Source organism: Heliangelus exortis, chromosome Z, assembly GCF_036169615.1.
Source record: "Heliangelus exortis chromosome Z, bHelExo1.hap1, whole genome shotgun sequence".
NCBI classification, from domain to species: Eukaryota; Metazoa; Chordata; class Aves; order Apodiformes; family Trochilidae; genus Heliangelus; species Heliangelus exortis.
The window spans coordinates 39,989,191-39,995,538 of record NC_092454.1 but is presented as its reverse complement, the minus strand read 5'-3'; the positions used below and the strand labels follow the sequence as shown (position 1 = coordinate 39,995,538).

At 40.3% G+C, this 6,348-nt stretch overlaps 1 long non-coding RNA gene across 1 annotated transcript; it reads right to left on the bottom strand.

Annotated features, from left to right (window-relative positions):
* Nucleotides 1–229: 229 nt before the first annotated feature.
* LOC139789997 (uncharacterized) lies at nt 230–6,078 on the bottom strand. Its single transcript, XR_011723330.1, has 4 exons — nt 5,971–6,078; nt 4,995–5,025; nt 4,276–4,479; nt 230–3,942 (listed from the first exon to the last, which is right to left on the bottom strand). It is a non-coding gene; the product is annotated as an uncharacterized lncRNA (long non-coding RNA).
* Between the last annotated feature and the right edge of the window lie 270 nt (nt 6,079–6,348).

The window sequence follows — 6,348 nt, the reverse complement described above, 5'->3', positions numbered from 1 at the left end:
GGTAGTTGTAGACAGTGACATCGTTTCCTAGCAGCCTCCTTTTCCTTTTCAGCCTCCAGACTAAACAATCCCAGTTTGCTCAGCCTCTCCTCATAGGACTTGTTCTCTAGACTTTTCACCAGCCTCATTGCTCTTCTCTGGACATGCTCCAGCAACTCATTGTCTTTCTTGTAATAAGGGGACCAGAGCTGAACACAATAGTTGAAGTGCTGAGCTACCACCTGTGACTGGCCACCAACTGGATTTAAATCTGTTAACTACAACTTTCCGGGTACAGCCATCCAGCCAGGTTTTAACAAACTTCTGTAGCAAAATACAAAAGGCTAAATAAACTGGTGGTTGTATGTGAGAAGGATGTGCTCTAAATAGATTTGTATGCCTGGGTAATATCTCTTAACAGGAGGGTTCTTTGATGTCGCTGCATTCTGGGCACAGTATTAAAGCAGAAGTAATGTTGACTGATCCATTTATGTTCCATGAATATTCCAAACGAAGAAAGGGTTAACAGAATTCCTGCAGAAACTTTATTGTGCCTCATAGAGATCATTTACAAGATGCTTTCCTGAGGCTTTTAAGATAGGCACAAAGATTTGTTGCACCTTGATTAGCAGAGGACCTATCATCATGTAGCTGTCCATAACAGATCTCTTTGTCACTCCAGTTACACTGGCAGATATCTCCATGGTACAGCCTGGTGTTCCAAGTCTGGTGCCAGGAGGTCATTCCCCCTACTTGACAAGAGGAAATAAAAATATCTAAGCATGCTTTTGGAATGCTTGTCTTGTCTTGTTTATGCCATCTGATGCAAAGTGCTTCTCCTTCAAAGGTTTAATCCTGAAGACATTAGTCATGTATAGCCCCACAGACTGAGAAAAGCTCTCAGGAGTCATAGATAAGCCACTCCCAGCTGGAGCCTCTGAACTCCAGGATGATAAATAGAAGTGAATAAAGCCAAGCCAAAACAGATCATGTACAGAGTACATGGCTATTTCCACATTTTTGCAGAACTATAACCCTACCTAAAGGCCGGGATTTAAAAGGAGGAAAGAGTAGGGGGTAAAGCTAAGCTGCCAGCAGCTGTTTCAGAAGCAATGAAAGTGAGTGAGAAGTCTGTATGTGTACAGCCCTCTGTGTGGGACCCAGGTATGACAATGGTAGATGTGGCCTGACAATACCATTGCAGGGGTGTGAAGGGAAAGAAATGGTGCTGGAAATTAATCTTCATAACTTTGACATAGGGCTGAGTGTTTAGCAGTAAGGAACAAGACAGCTCTCAGGTTCACCCTTGCATGGCCCATCACACATCCTCTCACTCTGTGCCTATTTGCAAAAATTTATTACAGTATATTCTTGTCATGGTGACACCTGCAACATTCTCACCACTTTTCCATTTTAGATTCCTCTCCTTCTTCAGTCTCCTCTGGATCAATTTCTTCTTTAACTGTACCAGTCTGTGGAACTCCATGTCACTTACTCCCTTACTGCATGCCAAGCTATGTTATGTAATTTTATCTTCTCTCTAGAGACTTGGGTTGATTGGGCTGAGATTCTATCTCTGTTGTTGTATCTGCTTTGTGATTTTCTATAAGGAGCTTATCTGAGTCAACTGCAAGCTAAGTCTGTTTCATTTAGCCCACAATTGGCCTAGTTATAGCGATAAATAACAAGTACTAATGGGACTTTTTTCCTACATATGTTTTATCAGGATCACAATTTTCTTCTTTCTCATATTAAACATAATATGGAGGACTACACCATATGTTCACTTTCCAATATACTATTTTTAAGTGGCAGTGGCTATCCTGGAGGCAGACAGAAATTGTTTTGGGGCATAACTTACTCATGTAACATTTTCTCCTAAATTTTATCAATGAAAGCAGAAGGATTTCTCTCTCTGTCTCTTAACGTATATGTATGCATGCTTATCTTATCTTCTGAAATTAGAGACTTTCTTATTATCCACTGAAACCTTTAATCCTTCTGGGATTCTACTAAAGTGCCGACTCTGAGTGATATCTAGCTGCAAGGAGTAACACAAGCTAATTATATCAGTGGGGGTGGAAAAAAAGTCCTCCTTTTTTCAATGGTTAAATTGTGCTATTAGCACAGACATTGCACAGATAGCTGCCTCTCTCACAAGCACAGAAAAAGCAATAGAAGTAACTTTATGCTCTAGTTTGTTTTTGCTGCTGTATTGTACACATGCAGGTGTAGCAGGAATAATGGAACAGTCTAATATTAGCCAGGAACACTCCCACTTAGACAGATGTAGTCAGTCCATTGACTATGGTGAAAATGCATTTTTTTCTAAACTTAAAGCCAGTGGCACTTTGCTACCATTGAATGTTTTTTTCTCAAGAGAGAATGTCTCACAAAGATGAGTTATGTCATGTCTGGAAGCCCTGGAGAAAGACTTCAACACCATGCTTAAACCACCTCTTTGTTTTCAGCAGGCATTATGCAGAAGTGTTGTAAAATGTGCTCACTGATGTCCTCCATACAAGGTAAAAACCTTGGAAAACTGTAGGATTTGAATCAGCCATCAGGCAGTGCCCACTGAATTCTCTAAGTGGAGCAATAAGATTTATATTGACATAGAAAAATAAACATCGGTGCAGTGTTGACTCTATCTGTCAGAGACAAGCTCCACTATCCAACACACTCCTGCTTTCTGTTGGACTGAGTGAGAGCTGCATATGTAGTAGGTTGATATTTCCCCCTAGTCTTCTATGTCAAGGCTTTTGAACAAGAAAGCCTCAAAACCCCTGGAAATTGACATGAATTTTTTTCACCAGTTTCCTGCTGAATTGTGATCAGACTTGCAGTGTTCAATAGGCACCACACCACTACACCAAAGCTCATACTGGAGAGGCTGGCCGTTCAAAGTTATTACAGCTGTACCAGGAAGGTGCCTCTTTAGTCTACTTGTGATGCAGGAGATAGTCACCTTCACCCACCGTGAAATGTGTTGTGTCATCCCTCTTTGACTCAGTTTTCTTTGACAATGGTGACCGCTGTCTTTTGTGGTTGTGACACACGGGTGGAAAACTGTTCAGGTGTGAGCTGCAATCAACATTAACGTGATGAATTTCTGCAGAAAGAGGAGCTGCTACAATTAATGGATTGCTGGTAGGCCATCACAGTCTGTACCTGTGCTGGGTGAAATGGGAACTGGTTTGGTCACATAATAACAGTGAGAGAAGACGTGTGCTCAGGAGCCCTATGCAAATACAGGCCTGAAGGACCTGAATTGGTTCTGTTAGCAAACTGCAGCACTGGAAGAGTCACTACATGGGAATACCAGAGCTGGTCTCTGCCTCCCTTAGTGTGGATTTGGCAACAGAACAGCCCTGAAGATATACGTGCTCCCACTCTGTTTGCCTCACCTTGCTTTTGAATAATCCACTTAATGAAAGACTGGGTAAGGACAAGTCTTCACAAAGGGCTGTGGAAGCACTGGATTACTGCAGCAGCAAAGCTGCACAGGAGTCTGGTGGCTTTGATCATCTTTGTTATGAGAGAAATATTTGTACATGATTATGAAGTCCTTGTAATTGCCTTAAACAGTTTTTATAAAGCACGAACAAGACTATCAAGACAAAAAACATGGGCCAGAGCCAACATGTAGCTAGAGCCAGTGATTGTAGTTATACATGGAATCACAGGAAGAAGAGATGAGAAGAATATCAGGTACAAAAATATACGCTAGACCATATAAGCTTGCTATTCTCCTCACACCTTCACTAGTGTGGCTTTGTGTACCTCCTAATCTTTGTATCTGCCCTTGCTTCTTATGTTCTGGTTTATCTCCTCACCATCAGCCATTTTTGGATCACCTTTGAAGCTGCCCTGCATTGTGCCCCTTAGGCAAGGCAGTGATCACAGAGATGGCAAAGGGAACTCAATCTGTCAGAGGATAACTGCCATAGCCCTGGGAGATTCCTGGAGGAAAAAGGCAAAATATTAGCAGTTCTCTGGCCCTGGATTGCTACAGCTGCCCATGAACAAGCAATCCTGTGGTGACAAACCCTGGGAGCTGCTTTGAGAAGTCATTGATAAGCCATTCTTTGTATTGTTCAGATACAGCTCTAGCTTTTGTTTCATAGCCTCCTGAGAGGTCAATACAAACTCCTTCTGTTGGGACTGACACACTTGATTTCTCTGTTTCTTTTGAGCAACACTCAGTTTTCTTTTCTTTTTGAAACCTGGTTTACCATTCACCTTAATTGCTGCCAAGAAAAACTTAACATTAATTCTAAGAATCCTAAGAAATACCTGCAAAGTATATGCTGGAGGTTCTTGGTGAGGTGTTCCTTTGAGTGCAGTCAGTGGTAAATAGCTCCAATAAAGTCACTGCTATGGTGATGTCCATAGATATTCTAAGCATGTCCCCTCTTGATTGCATCAAAACCAGGACTGAGTTCAATGCTTGTCTGACCTATCATAGGTTGCAAGCAAGGAGATACTTTACAGAAAACACTAGAAGAAAACAGTATTATAGGAGATGTTACACCAGTGTCCACAGTAAAAATTGCATAAAAGCTGTTTCTCATTGAAGAGAAAACATCTTACACTCATAAGCAGGGAAAACATGCATCAGATGCAGCAAAGTCAATTGACTGGCATTCATATTTGATGTAAGTCCAAATGCCACAGTGTACCTGATACTCAAAATTCTGAAAAGACAGGCACACCAATGCAGGGCAGAGATTAAGGGCTTAGAAGACTATCCATTTGGTAAATTTGGTGGTGTTATAGAAAAAATAATAAATAAATACAGTATTGTTGGATAGCACTGAAAAAGGAGGTAGACATAATTCTGACTGGTTTTATTCCCCTACCCCCTTTTATCTTCCTTGGAATTCTATTATCTCTCTAGAAGATGTCTCTATGGGAACAGAAGTGTTACAATGCAAGAGAGTTGGTCTGGCAGTAAGTAATAAAAATCACAAAGGACAAAAATTAGCATCTTTTGTTATTTAAATGAAAATTACCTCTTTACTCTTCTATCAGTGTGTCTGTCACCTAGGAAAGAACAGAGTGAGGCCATTCCAGTTCATTTTATTTAAAATCATTAAAGGGATTACATGTAGTGTAGACTTTCAAAAGCAGAAATGTCAAGACAAAACAGCTGGTTTAGTCTGTAAGTGAAGTAAAACATTAATCAGTGGAAATAATATAAACAATGCTGAGCAACACCATTCTTCATGAAGCACCACAGATGGTGGTACACAGATAAACAAGAAAGACAAATGCATTTTACAATTCTATTCAAATGAGGCATAGAGAAGACATCAATAGAAAACCAGTTTGATAAATTGAAGAAGACTTGAAAGTAGTGTAAGTCAGGTGACAGGATTACCACGTTATTTGATATTGCCCATCTGCATGGCTTTCCTTTTTTAAATTAATTTTTTTATTGCTTTTCTGCTTCAATTTGCATTGATTATTCATAGTGGTTAGGGTAAACACTGGAGGAATTATTTATTACTTGAAGCTTCTGTTACTCGGTCATAGTGACCAAAGGATTCATTGCGTTGCCCATTCACTGCATGACTAAGCTTTATAGAAAAAGAGACTCAAATTAAGGTAAATCAAAAGACTTGTCATACTCCACTGGGCAAAAGAATTCAGGAAATTTGTTTTACACAGGGATAAAATCCCAGACAATCATGGGATTTTCCAATGGCAAGTCTGAACCTACATATTCAGAGAGATCTGTCAGGGATACGGTTTTTTTAAGGTGGTTTTTTTTTTTATTTATTTACCTCACTAAACTGCTTTCACACCCTGTTCTTTTTATCATAAAAACAGTTATATGTCATACTTGCACTGAATGCAGATCTGCACGAAGGACAAAGGCTACATATATTTCTCTAAGCTGCTGGAGACAATGATTGAGGAGGAGAAAGCAGAGAGGCAGAGCTGAAAAAGCAAAATAAGAATGACAGGGATAGCACATAAACATACCAGTGGTGAACGCTTTCTGTTTCTTTATGGTGTAAGTTTGCCTCCTGTTTCCCACAGTCAGCATGGATGTTCTACACAAGAACAAAGAGCAGGAGACAGGCCACTTTAGTTCCAGCAAATGGCATTACTAACGTAACACAATGTTACCCTATTTGTGCTTGCAACCCAATCATTGATTAATTGTCTTGATGGTATTTGCTGTAACATGCGCTGGGAATTTCCCTGCAACCTTGGCAAACCTCAGGGTGCAATTAGCACTGCTTGCTTTTACTGCCAGTTTTTAAACATTCCCATCTAAAATACATCTCAGCCTGCTCCAAGACACAAGGTACATGCCTTTCTTTCAGCATTTCAGAGTATGTGCCAATAGGATCCACT